This window comes from Aphelocoma coerulescens, chromosome 11 (genome assembly GCF_041296385.1).
Source record: "Aphelocoma coerulescens isolate FSJ_1873_10779 chromosome 11, UR_Acoe_1.0, whole genome shotgun sequence".
Lineage (NCBI taxonomy): Eukaryota > Metazoa > Chordata > Aves > Passeriformes > Corvidae > Aphelocoma > Aphelocoma coerulescens.
The window spans coordinates 711,698-724,253 of NC_091025.1; the positions used below are offsets into that span (position 1 = coordinate 711,698).

The window sequence follows — 12,556 nt, forward strand, 5'->3', positions numbered from 1 at the left end:
TGGTGCTTGAGGACAACCTGTAGGACCAGGGTGGAACTGTTGTAGCAACAAGAATCACCGAGAAGCAACTCAGCAGCTCCTCTCTACCACTTTGAAATCAGGCTCTAGAAATATTCCACTTCCCACCAGGAAAGCATCAGCAAACACAACACATACAGTATGTTCTGTACTCTGGTAAATAAACAGGAGTCTGCTCAAAGCCAAAAAAAAAAAAAAAAAAAACAAAAAACAACAACCCAGGGGAGAGGAGGAAGCCCAGATCAAATTTCCATTGTTGATCATGAGGGAAGTTCAGGGGAGCTTCTTAACCACACAGAATAATCTGCAAAATGGGTCCAGCTTCAGAAACAAGACATATTTTGGGTATTTCTCTGCCAGCGTCCCCAGTTAGAACTGCATTTCCAGTCTTGTTTCCAAGCCGTCACTGGACTGCAGGAAAGCAACAATGCATCAGTAGCAGAGATTATCCCTGGCCTTAATAAGCTGTTGTTGGCTTTCATAACAACTGCAGCCTAGGCCGAGTCACACCGAGCTCAAAGACAATCTTACCAATAGCCTGGAGCAAGGATTATAGAAACAAGAATCCAAGGGGGGTGGGAGGGAGCAAAAATCCCAAGAAAGAGGGGCTAATGTAAAATCGTTTACATATTAACCTTCTTCCCTTCTGACAGTGGTCAAGTTCTGATTCAAAATACAAATTATCTCCAATTACTTCAAAAGAGGCAGTCACAGAGCTGTCACTTAACCTTCACCATCTGTTTGGCTCAAAAGCAAGCTGTACAGCCTGCCACTTTGACCTCATCTTTCTCTTTCCACACTGGACAGGCACCAAAAGAAGAGAAGATGGTTTATTGTTCTCCCGAGAAAACCCGGGGGCTCAGGGTGCCGGAGGGAAGGGCAGCACTCGGGGAGGTGACTTAATTTAACTCTTCAGGGGGATTTGTTTGGGGAGGATGAGTTAGCAAACCTTCCTCACTCCTCCTGCCAGCTCTCTCCAGAGATGGGGTTTGTTTAAGAGTAGAGCCTCTCTGTGAAGAGCAGCGGCTGTGAAATAACCAAGTGAGGGAAAGGCACGCGCTGATTCACGATGGGTTCTGGCTTAGGGACTTCTCTGAATCCAGTAGCCAGATGTACACAGAAAAATATCAGCTATTTAAGATGTTAAAGGGGAAATAAATCCTGGAAATGAAACAGCTTTCTAAGAAAGATAGTAGCACAAAATGTTGGGGGAGGAAAAACCCAAAAACCCTGAACAAACCAACAGAACCCCAAAGAGCAGAACACGAGATGGTGCATGGTCTGGGAAAGCACAGCTTAAAAGTCCTAAATATGACCTCACTGTAAGATAAATCAGATACCACTACTTTCAGCTGCACACATCCAACCAAGGCTTCTCCCAAGCTGCTCGTTAACTGTTGCATATTCCAGACTCTCTCCTGGCTCCAGGGAAAGGCAGGAGCTGACGCTCAAACTCACCCTGGAGCAGTGGCAGTGTGAAGGACCCAGGACAAACCTCCCCTGCGGAGTGTCAGGAGCTCGGGGCGCAGAAGCACAACCTATAGTGCAGAGGTGTTGGGAATACAACAAATCTGTTGGAGAAAAGAGATTCCAGAGGGGCTGGAGGGCACAATAATAGGGTGCAAATTTCTGAATGCCTCATGGTTTATGGGCGGCTTCTAATGCTTCTGCCGAGAAACATTACAGCATTTCCATTGGCTCTGATCTTTATTTTTAGTTTTATTACCCACTGCATAACAGGTTTCTTCTAGAGAGAAAGAAAGAAAGCAGATCCCCCTGTAAATAGGAGCAAGTCCTGAACGTTTCACATCGCAGTGGTTTAAGCACGAGGATAATTCCACACGCGAAAGCAGCTCTGAGAACAAACATCTCTGTCACTGTGCAGTGCCTGACACTCCTGGCATCATTCGGTGTGGGGAGGGAAGCTCCTTTTCTTGTCACACAGTATTTAACCCAAGAAACACTCACCACAATGCACATGAGCTGCAAAGTTCCCGTTTCCAGAGCAGATGGTAACAAGTCAATTAAACCCGCAGCGCTCAGGCACCGCTGATAGCGGCGTGAAGCACTGAGCTTTCCGGTCGGTGGGAGAAAGAAAAGGGCTGCAAAAGGTGCTGAACCAAATAATGATCTCAGACAAACAGCCCTGGCTTCTTAGAATTCAAATTCCTTTGCTACCTTTTTAAGAAGGCAGACAGAATATTGAACTTGATTTGCAGTTCAGAGGGGGCAGGAACCTCCCCGTGCCCCCGTGCTGGAACTGCCTGACACCCACCACAGCCACACTGAAATGTTTAATTTTACTTAAAGCATTCTCTCCGGCCTATGTATTATTTGAAGTATAACGTACAGAATTATCTAATGAATTCTCAAATCAAATACTCTCATTTTGCTGCAGGCCATTTCCCAACAACAAACTAAAGGCACAGAGGCTGCTCTGTGTGCCTGACTGCTGAATTTAAACAGATGTCCAGTGGACATCAGCCTCGCTTGCATTACCTCTCCCATTCACTCGCCTCTATCTGGGCCAGTGCAAACCCTCTTAAATGAAAAACAAACAGAGACTCAAGATAACAAAAAATACAGCAAGACTTCCAGGCACAGAAAGGCCCGCGGTGAATCATGCCCATCCCCTCGCTGCGGTGAGGGCCTGGTGACAGTGAGAAAGTCGCAGGGGAACAGCATCTGGCTCTGATTAGGTAACAAGCTGTAGCATCTGCAAACTTGTCAGTCCCTGGCCCACAACAAAGCCCAGCCAGCAGATCTGTGTTTAAAAAGGGAACTGGCTGTTGGGTTTTATAAGACAAACATTATCTGTTCCCATTGCAGGGTGCCGTTTTATTAAACACCGCCTAGAAGGGGAGAAATTAAATGTGCTTGTTACATTTTACTTCTCATCTCAAGGAAAAAACCCATTTGGTTTTGTCTGTCAGAAACCTTTTTCCTTGTCTTTCCTCTGGGAAGGGCGGTGAGATACCAGCAGAGCTTTCACAGCCCACAGTAAGCAGCCACTGTGACCCTGGGGTGCTCCTACAGCATTTCTGTTTTCTCTAAACAAGAAAGATAAAATAAAAACAAAATAAAACTTCCATGCAGTGAACCCAGGAGTGATGAGGATCGAACCCACCACATCTGAATTAAAACTTACTCATCTCCATGTTTTTACTTAGACACTCCAGCGTGTATTTGACCATGAAAGTTTCTACATTTCAACATTTTTACTTCCACTTTTTTTCTGGTTATGTTGGAGTTGGCCTTTTTCTCTGCTCTGCCGTACTGAATGACAGCTACAGTTCTCAGTGCCTCTTCTGTACCCTGAAATGTATTTATACCTCTCTTTTGAAAAATGAGAAGAGAATACTCTGTGCCCCACATAAGACTGAAGTTCAACATAACTGAGGAAGAACTGAAGAATATTAAACCTGGAAAGTCAAATTTCTGTCCAACCTTACAGTTATTTTTGAACATCTAAGGGAAACCACCTATGAGCACCTCCACAAAGCAGGGACCTGTAAAACTAAGCATTAGTCAAATCAGTAGTAGAGACTTAGTGCAGATCCTTCTGCGTGGTTCTGAGAATCAGTCAGAAATTAATGGAATTCAAGCATTCCTCAGTCTGAGCAGTTTGTTTCTGAAACACTTCCCGTCGTGCCCCAGTCCCTCTGGGCCCAGCCTGCCTGGGCTTCAAACCTGGCTTCTGTCTGCTGGTGCCTCGCACAGCATGCCCAGAAAAACCCGGACGGGCAGGAATTACAACGGTCAGGCACAGACTCACCACGGAATCCCAGCAGAATGAGAAAACACTCTTCTGCTCATACCCAAGATACCACAGAACTCCAGAATCAGGACTCTGAGGGAAAAATGCAGGTGTAACAAGAACTTGGGTGCAGAACCCTTGGTTGGTTTTTTTCAAAACCTTGCTAAGAGATGTGGCCTATTTATTAGTTGTGAAATACAAACCACGTTATCAACCATCTTAAGGAAATGGATTGATGTTAAGTGATACTTGAGAATCTGCCCCGTAGCAAAGCTCCCACACCAGCACAGACAGATAAGCAGAAAATCCTTCCTGCAAACACCATGGCTGTCCTGATACAACATAAACCTGGAGGTCTGAAACCACTGACATGACTTACGGGCCTGGAACACTTTGCTACACGTGGAACTGATGAGAAAAGAACAATTCCTAATTCAGGTAATTACCCCAAATGCTGTTACATAAGCTGCAGCTCCCAACTCTTTTTGCTAATAACCCAAATGAACCTCCAGGTCGCCTGAACCAGAGGATAAATAAAATAAAACCCCCTACTTGCAAAATTAGGAATTTGCTGCTTCTGAAAAATGGCACGTGATATAAAAAGTAACAGATATGTTTGGTGTTTTAGCAATCCTTGCTGCTGTGGGATCACTGAAGCGGCACAGTGAGAACTGGAATGTGCTGGAGAAACCTCTGGGAATGGGTCTGATGGAAGCCAAGGCCCAGACACGGCCTCCCGTCCCCACTGCCCACAGTGGACACTGCCTGCCATGGAGAGCCCTCCTCTCTCTGCAGAAGGAACCTCAGCTTTGCATTTGCTCTTTTTGTTCTGATTTCAGAGCTTTCAGGATGCTGACAATCCTCGGGTCAGCGAGCCCCGTGTGCCACGGAGCCAGTCCTCCTGCACATCTCTCCTGGTGCCTCCTGCAGTTCCACAGGGACCTGGGGGTACAGCTCAGGTAATTTCCTTTCTCTCCTGCTTCTCTATTCAAAACAAAACAGGGGCTCTCGAATGCTTCAGTTCTCTCAGCGTTACAGCTTTTTTTCCCCAACTGCTGTGATTGCCATTACGGACGGAGCTGGCGTTCCCCGACAACCATTTAAAGTGCTCAGCAGAAGGCCGTGCATTCCAACAGCAACATGGTTTGTCCATTATTATGATTTATTATATTTTGCATTACAGTGGTACCCGAGGCCCCTGCCAGGGTTCCTGTGCTGGGCACATTCAGAACACACAACGCGCTGATCAGAAAAATTCAGCCTAAAGGGTCCCAGACACATCTCTCTAGGCACTGCCTTGCTCAATGCATTCATCATTTTTATCATCCTAATAATAATAATTAGAATTTTTTTTCACAGAACTAAAGATTTAGAAGTTTCCCAGCACCTCTACTTCCACTTCCAGATAAATCCTATAATTAACACAGCAACAGGCTCCAAGATCACCTGCGAAATCTTAACAGACAGGATTCAAAAAGTCCTTTGGATCCAAGGACATGCAAGGTACTTGTAAGCATCAAGATGATATTAACCGGCCTGCACTGAAGAAATAATCAGGCAAAAATAACATGATTTGATGTGATTCTCTTTCCTTTAGCTGAAAAAGAAAGCCCAAAGCAGCTCCTCTGCACAAAAAAAAAATATTCAGAGACACAGTAAACAAAAAGAGCAGTATGGCCATGGATGCACAATGATGCATGGAAACAAAGGAAAGGTGAGGAGACGGCAAACATCACCCTGGAAAGCAGGAGTGGAAAAGTCTCTCCTATCTCTACAAGCAGCTGGGGATGATTCGCAGCAGATTTTTCTGTAATAAAATTCCCTCACGTTTCCTTACTTGGAAAACTCAGTTTATAGGTCAGTTAACAAGTATTAAAACCACAAGAGAACATGAAACGCACCACCTTTTCCTTTTGATCCTTTTCCCTTTTGGATGGAAGTTTTGAAGTTGGGAATATAAAATCCCTGAATTTTTGTTATGTTTTATGCCTCCACGAAGGCATTAAAACGGCAGTTTGTGGGCTGAAGAAATATCCCCTAAGTGGCAGGGAATTAAAGCAAGCTGTCCCGAGCACAGCCCTGCTCGCCAGGTGTGCTGCTGCGCAAATGGAACACCTCATTTACAAAACAAATCTGCCGCCAAAATTACCTGCCCCTCTTGATTGCTGCAAATGGTTTTCATCTAGCTGCACTGCTCTCCCCGGATTTACAGCCCCGGCTCCGGGAGCCGTGACAGGCGAAGAGGAGCAGCAGCGTCGTTCCCCAGCCCTCGCAGCGCCCGGGCTCCGGCCCTGGGTGTCCCCGCGTTAGGGCCGCGTCCCGCTGGGCACGGACAGAGCGCACCGCCCGGCGCGGAACTGCCTCGCCTTAAAGGTTCTAAAGGCCCCGTGCTCTCGCAGGATGCTTCAGTTTTGAAATCTATCAAAGGAATCTCAAAACAAATTACATGGTAAATTATTATCTATGTTCTGGCCTCCTCTCTACACCCCACTGTTCGGCATGAATGGCGATGGGAGAGCCCTTGTGAAAGGCAGCCAGATAAGCAGATTACAGGATGTCAGGTGCCTCGGGCTGCTCGGGCTTTCACAGCCCAACTTCGCGGCACGGTCCGTTCATCTCCGCAACGTGGGTCACAGGCTATTTCAATTAATGCACCTCTAATGACCAACATTTGTTCCTTAATGGGAAAGGAATAAATGTGGAATACACAAAACAGCCACAGAGAGCAAAACACTCTCCGCTCGCTCTCCCCAGCCTCGCCGTGTTTGGCTTCTCCAACCAACTCGCAGAGAGGGGAAACGGGCTTGTGAGGAATAGAGAATTTCTATCAGAAAGAAACCTTTTATGTAGCTTTCCTATCATTACCCCCACATTTCTGGCAGCTCTCAGTGTCCTCTAGATCCCAGCGCGCTGCCTAACAAGACCTGCTATGAAAACAGAATGCAGAAAACAAATTAGCATTTTGGAAATAAAAAGCCTGGCTTTTAATCCTATTAAGATCGTGCCTTTTTTTTTTTTTTTTTTTTTTTTAAGTTCTCTGAAAGATATACTGATGTTCCATTACCATAACTGCTGAAATCAGCATTTCCTTTGAAAGAAGTTGTTAATATTTGGAAATGGTCGGATTTCCGATCCTGGATTCGATTGTTATTCTGTGCTACCCCACGAGTGCCAAGGTCACGGGGAGATTCACCTGCACACCAAGCGAAATGAATGCGCTCGGCCACAATACATGTATAATTTAACATTCTCCTCTCCAGTACCACCATGCATTCCGAAAAATATTTTATTACAATAACAAATTGGTTTCAAAATCATGCATTATGTATCCTGAAATTAGGTCTGCCAATGAAACCTGGATGTACAAACACAGCAGCAGCCATGCAGGGCAGCATGAACACAGGAATTATGGGTTCTAGAGGGGCTGAAAGGAACAATTAATTCTTCCCCTAGCTCCAAAAAGTCCTTTTCTATTACTTTAATCTGCATAGTTAAAAAGAACAAAACAATCAATTGCTGCAAAATGCATTTAGCAATCCAATGGCATGTCTTTTTCTAGATGTCTTTATAGAAAGGAAATGTTTAAGTGCAAAGTGCCCAGTATATCAAAACATCCATTGGGGACTTCAGTTCTCAAGGGCAGGGCAGGGGAAAATAATACAGAGCTGCTCAAATATGTAAAAGTGTTAGTTATATTTCAAAACTTTACCATTATAACATTTTAAATGTTTTTTTCTTTCCTTCAGAGCAAGCTCCTCCAAATATTTCAGATCAATTTATCAAAAAATTCCTGCTAAATTCTTGATAAATAAAAGAAGTCCTTTGCCATTTCCTTTTTAGTTAGAGTTAAAAATTTCATAATATTGCTGAATTTTCAGTAGCAAATGCTGTAAGGTTAATGCACTTTCATGATAAATGGTTGGTTCTGATTTGCAGGTTTCATTTTAAGTTAAATCTACATTGATAAATCCTCCTCTTACAGCCCAAATACCCTTTTTTCTCATGCAAAATAAGCATGTTTCTTGGTCAACTGACATTTTGTTCAAATGGACTTGAGGTAGCTATTTATGAATAATTAAGATTAAAATGTTTCTGTGATTCCCTCAATGCTTTTTTATTTTAAAACATTTATATCATGTCAAAATGGACTTATTCTTCCAAAGGTAACTTTCCATTAAAATAATGGAGAAAATGACATTTCTAATTTTGATAATAGCCCTGAGTTCGGAATGAAAGTCAGAGCCTCCTGCTGCAGAGCATGAGGGGTTTCAGGATTGAAACCATGATGTGAATTCTCTGTAATGGTGTTAAAATCCTGGATTTGAAGTACTTGCAAGAGGACAAATAAAATCAACTACACTTCCATTTTAAAACAGCAGCCCTGACTAAACCTTTATTCTGGACTCTGTTTCACTTGGTTAAAATGATTTGCTTTTCTGTTCTTTATAGTAAAAGGGTCTGACAGATATTGCTATTAATTAGACTTTGTTCAATTTTTAACTTTAGGAACTATTTTTTATGAATAGCTTACAAGCAGATATTCAACCTGGACATTTGTTATTTTATTTTTATTCCAAGTAGCAAAAATGAAGAATACTCTAAACACAGTGGTTTGCCACAGGAAAGGCAGAAAATATTGAAGCCTTTACATTTCTAGGATATTTTAATTCAGTAAATATTGCATAAAACAAGAACCTTGACACTTCCCTGTTTGAATCCAAGTGCAACCGTTGCCCTCAGCCGCTGTTTGTCTGTAATTTCGTTGAGCTGCTCTGATCTGACCAGACACAGCTCGCTCAGGAGCAAAATCAGGAGAAATAATTTAATCTAATCAAGATATCTGAGAATGGGAAATGTTAGCAGCTTAATTTGGATCTCTTAAAAAGCCTTTTGTAGTGCTATTTACTGACACACTGAAGCTTCTCTTTTAAAGCAATAATTAACAAATTGTTGACAGAAATTAAATGTCCCTATTTTAAACAATTTCACTGTTCTTCTCCCTTTCTTTCCCGAGGGTGAGCCTGACAAACAGGGAAATCGACCCCACCATTAGCAGGGGAACGCCACTTTCCGGGGTGGTTTTTGCAGTAAAGAGACGTGATTCATATAAGTAATAAGCAAAGCCCACGCTCTGGATTTTCAAACGTCCTGGCTCGTAATGCCGAGGTTAAATGATTAAACCCATCCCTGCCTGCTCGCTCGGGCTGCAGATACGTTCCCTTGAATTTAGCTGTGGGCAATTCAAAGCTGAATGGGAAGTGCTCTTTTATTTGTTATTAAAGTCCCTTGCTATCTTTCAGAACTGTTTGTTACACAGATCTGAGCACATCCATGTATTAGGAAAATACACTGAATAAAGACAAGGTTATAAAAACTGGATGAAAATCACTCAGTGTTCATTTTTCATGGCAATTTACTTAATGAAAATGATCAATGGCAATACCTTAAATCAGTAAATACCACCAGTATCTGTCTTGTACAAATATAAGTACAAAACAAAACTATTTCCCAAAGCCTGCATGTAATCCTGAGGGGAAAGGACATTGCAAGGCAGTGGCTGGGGGTGGGTCTGCGCTCTGGGCAGGGATAGTGGCACTGGCACTGCTGGCTCGGAGCAGGTTCTGCGAATCCACCATGTAAGTTAAAGGCAGAGCACTGCAGCCACCTGCAGAGCCTCTGCACAGCTCTGCCTGGCAAGAAACACATCTGAAAGCTAAAATGGAAGCAGGTTTCTACATACTTCTCCCACTCAGGATGTTGTGACTGGCTGGCGAGTGGGATGACACTGGAGAAATACACAGGCTCCTGACAGGATTAAAGGCAGAGGGAGAAAACCCAACCCAAAGCACACCGGTGCTTTCCAGAGCAGTTTTGGTTGGTTCACAAAATAATCCTCAATATGATTTAGTGCTCTGAGCACAAAGAGCCTGAGTGGAGCTGCCTGGGGCTCGGGCTCCTGGGCAGGAGCAGCCCCTGCTCCGTGTCCTGGTGTGACACCACCCTGCTGGTCCCACTCCAATGTGTGAACATTATCTCGGGGCTGGATCCATTCCTCAGTTTCTCCTTTAAAATAGCTTTCCGTTAAATGCAGCTATATTAATTAATGGTTCCTTTGGCGTGTTGGAAGCCAACTGACGAGTATTTGTGAATTTAATGGAAAAGTTACGAACCCTGAGAAGTCTTTTTACCATCATTATCAGAAATTTAGTCCCACAGAAGTTTCCACTGGGAAGACGCTCCCCAGGTTGTTTTATTTCACATCACTCAAGTGTTTCCTTAAGCAATCCTAAAATCCAGACTGGCATTTATCTGCTACAGACACCATGGACAGAGAAGGAAACCTGTCCTTCCTGCACTTGGGAACCCAAATCCGCTGCCCCAAAGCCACCCCACAGTAATGCCTGCAGAGGAGCTGCCGGATCATTTCCAGGATGATGTTCACAAAACACTGGTGTCAGAGACTCCTGCACACACACACACACACACACTTCTCCAGGAAAACACCCAGATGTGACCCAAAGGCAATCAGATGAAGATCCCCAGCAAGAAAGAATGCCCAGTATATAACCAGACCAAGAGTAGTTTATGGGTTTGGATTTTACAAGTAGCAGGAAGGTACAGTTCTATCCATAAGGCTCACTACTCCTCAGACATCACCAGAAATTATATTAAGTGGCACTTTTGTAGGCAGAGCTCTAAAATAAACTGAAAAACCCCAAATCTGTTCACATGATATCCATCTATATTTTGCAGCAGCATGTGAAAATAAATTAAAAATTATTTAAAGCATATTCTCAATAAATAAGACACACTAAGGAACAGTGGGACAATTTGCTGCCCAGAGAACTTCTAGGAAGATGGTGGCCACAAAAAGAATGCTTGACCCCACATTCAAAACAGAGCTTTTAATTTCCTTGAAAAGTAAATAAAAATTTTTCCTTCTCTCTCTCATTCCTGCTTTAACTTTCCCCTCCTCTACTACTAGAAAACAACCTCTTGTTTGACTTCACTGTATCAATCCTCACTTCATCTAGACTTTAATTTTTACTCACAGCTTCCATGATTTTTGTAAGAGTTTTGGTTCCACAAATGTTGTTCTTCCAGCAAGCAGAAGCAGAGTGAGATTTATTGTTTGTTTACAAAGTCATGGGCACGCAGGAAGATTTCCTGCCATTTTTACACAGAGGTTACACAGTGACATTTAGGCAGAACTAACTGTCAGGTCTGTGTGCCCCCTGTCCCCGTGGTGCCTGTGGGCAGGGGGCGGGAGCCCCGCTCCCCTCTGCTCCCACAGCCTCCCTGGCAGCAGCAAATCCAAAGCACAGGAATTCAGGAAATGATCACCTGCATTTTAAGCAGCAATTCCAAGCAGGGCCAGCATCAAATCACTTTGGTTTTCCTGGTTCTGTGTTTATTGGGGCTGATCCATCACATCACAGAGTCTCTAGGAACGAGCCATTTTTCAGCATAATAGGTTTACAGTAAAATGAGATTATGGCTTTCTAAAGCCCTCAGAAAAACCCCCATAGATCCCCTATGTGCAGAAAGGGACATATTGCCCACAGAGTCCTTTAAGGAATAGCTACTCTGCATCTCCCCCTTCTCAAACAGTTGAAGGGTTTTACTCTGCCAACCATTGGTATGTGATTGTCACTCCATCTCCCTGTATTCTCCTCAGCGCATTTATTGGGTCCCCTGAGGTCCCTTCCTCTTCTAAAAAGGAAGGCCTAAGAGACTAGATGGATGTTCCTGCTATTTTCCAGGAGAATCCAGGGGCCAGCAGCAGATGCTCCTGCAAACTGTGATCTGGGTCACCTCTGAGCGTAGCACCCACATATCCCCTTTCCTACAACCAGGGTGCAGGACAGCAGAGCTGGAGGAGAAGGGAAGCACAGATCAAGACTGAAAAGATTATTTTTAGACTGACTGAAATACACCGCCCACAAGGACTGGGAGAGCAAGACCTTGGGAAACCATGGGACTTCTTTCTTTCTCTGATTTAAAGGAAAACACTGTTTCCTCTTGGTGTTGTTAAAAAACAATTCCCATTTAAGCAGTGACAGGCAGGACTCTGTAATCTGTACATACAATTTAATCCTTTCAAGAATCAGCAGAACCCACATCAATCAAGCCTTCATCAACTTGTAAAAACAATATTTTGATTCAATCAGATTCAAAGCCCTGAAATTCCCAACTAATTAATGCAGGGTCACTCGGAGCCGCTGAGGCAATGGTGAGCAGAGTGGTCAAATATTTACCCCTCACCACAGTAGACATTAGGACAACCAAAGGACCTGGAGAGTGGGCAAGAATAGATAATGTGACTGTCGCTGCAGCAGGTTTCATTCACTGTGAGTATTTGGATAAAGAATTACAAAGGAGAGGGAAAAAAGCAAGTGAAGCCTCTGCCCTAAGCAGCATTCTCACATCCTGCTCAGGGGCTGTGAAATGGGCAGTGACCCAGGCAACATCCTTCCCATTTTGGGATTTTTAACATGCATGTCTCCAGACAGTTGAGTTGCTTTGATTCTAGTCCTCCCTTATAACATTCACAATAAATTACATTATAAGAACATAGGCAGCAAAAAATTACTGAACAGTCCAAAGCACTGAGACCTTCTGCCGTGCCTGTATTCCTAGAAACGAGACAGGAATTCAGCTTTTTCCTTTAAATATCCTTAAAATTTATTCCCAGCATGCAGGATATTCTCTGCAGAGAGGGTATTTTTCCCAGCGTAGAGAGTGCCTGTGTGTGCTGCAGACACGACTGCCTCATGTCTC

The 12,556-nt window shown here is 43.7% G+C and overlaps 1 long non-coding RNA gene across 3 annotated transcripts in view; it reads right to left on the reverse strand.

The window, feature by feature from the left end:
- LOC138117111 (uncharacterized) overlaps positions 1–12,556 on the reverse strand; it is a 236,918-nt gene that overhangs the window by 146,986 nt on the left and 77,376 nt on the right. The gene's annotated exons all lie outside the window — the stretch shown is intronic.